We start from the raw sequence: 3,448 nt of genomic DNA on the forward strand, positions 1-3,448 counted from the left end.
TAGCCTGACGTAGCTTTTCCAGGTCCAGATTTCCAGCTGCCGAAATTCTCCCTCTGTGTGTATATCTTGCATATTATGAGAGAAAAGGCATTAGAATTACTCCAAAAAACATTATTATGGATAAAAACATTATAAATAGCAGTAAGAAAACATGATGCAAAATGGACGTATCATGGGGTGTATAGTTTTCGGCAGGGAAATTAAGGAATGCACATGGAGGGAAAATTTCACAAGTTTTGGGCCAGATTTCACCTGACTAATTAACATGAGAAAATAGAGGAGCTTTCCTGATGTAAGGAAATGTAATCAAATCCCTGAAAAAATTAACCAAACGAGTGGTGCAACGCAATACACCTTATATTTCAATTTTTTTCTCAAAAATCTATACACCTTATATCAAGGAACGGAGGAAGTAGATTGGATAAAGTGGGAGTGAAAGAAAAAGAGATTAGTTCTCAAAGGGGCTGACTGGATGGTTGGAGTAGAAAGCCCTTTCAAATCACACAAGGAGATGGAGTTCTTTCTCAGAACATATGATGAGGTTGGATTATTTTCGAGTGAATGGGTGTAATAGGTGGGGTATAAATACGAGTGACCGAAAATTTTATTGTTAGCAATGTAACTACACAACTCGATAGTTCCAAAGTGATCATCCCAGAAGTTCCAACATATACGAACATAGAAACTTTCAGATGTTTCGGATGGTGAGATCAAAAGCATTTGAAATATTTGAGGTGTACACTTGGGCAGTGGCACACTCTTTGTTATTGCTTTGAAAATCAGAACATTTTTCTATGGAAATTCTGACGAGGCAATAGAAGGTTTGCTAGTAGCTTCGGTGATTTCGAGAGGGACACTTGGAGACTATGAATAGCTAGGGTTTACAATGGCTATATCTAGTTGAGTGGTTCAACGATTCTGTCTTTAAGAGCTCGGATGCTCCAAACTGAATGGAACTGGGTAGACATAATGGAACTTTAAAGGAATTTGAGGAGGTTTGGAGTTTGATATTTAAGCACATGGATCAATAAGCTCATCATGACATCTTCATCCCCTTCTGATATTATTGGCAAGTTTATGGACTCAATGTGATCTTGGATCACTAGAGTAAAAAACCAATTCAATGGCTTTGCCAACACTTGCCTTTTATGTGATTGAGAGGGGCCATCTTCCATTCTATAGTTGCACCCACAAGGTACAATTCTTGAAACAAGCTTGTAGGAGACATTAATTCATTGAGTTGGCATTGATTACCAAAATCCATTGAGTGGATTAGATGCACTTTCATACTCAGAATAGAGTTAGCCAAGAACTTACCACCTATGGGTGTAGCACTTCGGGCATTGTAGTATGGTTAGGCTCGGGCATGGAGAAAGCTATAAAACTATGTATGATTGACACTCCCCCATAAGTAATGCAATCTTTTACCCAGCAAAAATGAGTTACTTCCTCCGCTCAGGTTTATTAGTCTGCATAGAATATTTGGTTGAAATTGGACCAAAAAATTGACCAACAAAATATAAGTTGCAATTCGACAACATTGAAGGTACTCCTCATTGTATCTACTAGAGACTGTTTGTAATGGCAGACGTTGTGTTTGCCGGAATATGTGCACTTGTTATTTCCCTCCTCCCTTTTTCTTAGTTTGTTATTGTGTGTGTGTTTTCTTTATGTTCTCCTAACCAATCTACCTTGTGCCTCTAGTTTAGTTGCACACGTCTTATAATAGATTTGCAACTCTTCATCGACAAAGATGAATACAATTCAGGTGTGAATGCTTAACATGACTATTCAAGGACAAGATAGCAAAAAGACTTCCTCTAATAAAGGAATAAATTAGGAGAAACTTTGAAAAAAATACCTAGTGCAAGGAAACCAAAACATGTAGAGATGACGATCAAGGTGGCATGGCCGAGGCTGGATGATATGTCTCCAACATATCTATAATTTTTTATTGTTCCATGCTGTTATATTATCATTGTTGGATATTTTACATTCATTTTATAGCAACTTTATATCATTTTTTGGGACTAACCTATTGACATAGTGCCCGGTGCCAGTTGTTGTTTTTTGCTTGTTTTTTCGTAGAAAATCAATTCCGAACAGAGTCCAAATGCAGCAAAACTATTTGGAGAATTTTTCTGGGCCAGAAGACACACGATGGGCCAAATAAGTACCAGAGGGGTGCCGTGAGGGGGGCACAACCCACCTGGGCGTGCTTGGAGGCCCGGGCGCGCCCTGGTGGGTTGTGCCCACCTTGGTGGCCTCCTGCACCACCTCTTTGCTCTATAAATACCCCAATATTCCATAAAGCCTAGGGGAGTCGATGAAAAACAATTCCAGCACCCGCAAGTTCCAGAAATCACATATCCAATCTAGACACCATCACGGAGGGGTTCATCATCCTCATTGGTGCCCTCCGGTGATGCGTGAGTAGTTCATTTTAGACCTACGAGTCCGTAGTTAGTAGCTAGATGGATTCCTCTCTCCCTTTTGATTCTCAATACAATGGTCCCTTGGAGATCTATTTGATGTAACTCTTTTTGCGGTGTGTTTGTTGGGATTTGATGAACTTTGAGTTTATGATCAGATCTATGTTTTTATACATGAAATTTATTTGAGTCTTTTGATCTCTTATATGAATGATTACTTATAGCCTCGTATTTCTTATTCGAATCTTTGGTTTAGTTAGGACAACTAGATCAATTTTTCTTGCCATGGGAAGAGGTGCTTTGTGATGGGTTCGATCTTACCGTGCTCGATCCCAGAGACAGAAGGGCAAACGACACGTATGTATCGTTGCTATTAAGGATAACAAGATGGGGTCTATTCCTATAAGAGTAGATCTTGTCTACATCATGTCATTGTTCTTATTGCATTACTCTGTTTCTCCCTGAACTTATTACACTAGATGCATGCTGGATAGCGGTTGATCTGTGGAGTAATATTAGTAGATGCAGACAGGAGTCGGACTACTAATCTTGGACGTGATGCCTATATAATGATCATTTCCTGTATATTGTCATGATTATTTGAAGTTCTATCAATTTCCCAACAGTAATTTGTTTACCCACCATATGCTAGTTTTGTCGAGAGAAGCCACTAGTGAAATCTACGGCCACGGGTCTCTTATTTATCATATTTGCCCTCGAGATCTATTTTTATTTGCTTTTATTTATAGATCTATTAATCCAAAAACCCAAAAATACCTTGCTGCAATTTATTTTTATTTGTTTTATCTCGCATTCCCGCAAGATCTATATATCCAATCTACTACAATTTTTACCTATCTTTTACTCGGGAGGGATTGACAACCCCTCTTTTACGTCGGGTTGCAAGTATTTGTTCTTTGTGTGCATGTGTCGTTCACTTAGTGTTAAGTGGTTCTCCTAGTGGTTCAATAACCTTGGTCTCATCACTGAGGGAAATACCTACCGTAGCTGTGCTG

This window comes from Triticum urartu, chromosome 4A (genome assembly GCF_056163025.1).
Source record: "Triticum urartu cultivar PI428250 chromosome 4A, HENAU_Tu73, whole genome shotgun sequence".
NCBI lineage: Eukaryota > Viridiplantae > Streptophyta > Magnoliopsida > Poales > Poaceae > Triticum > Triticum urartu.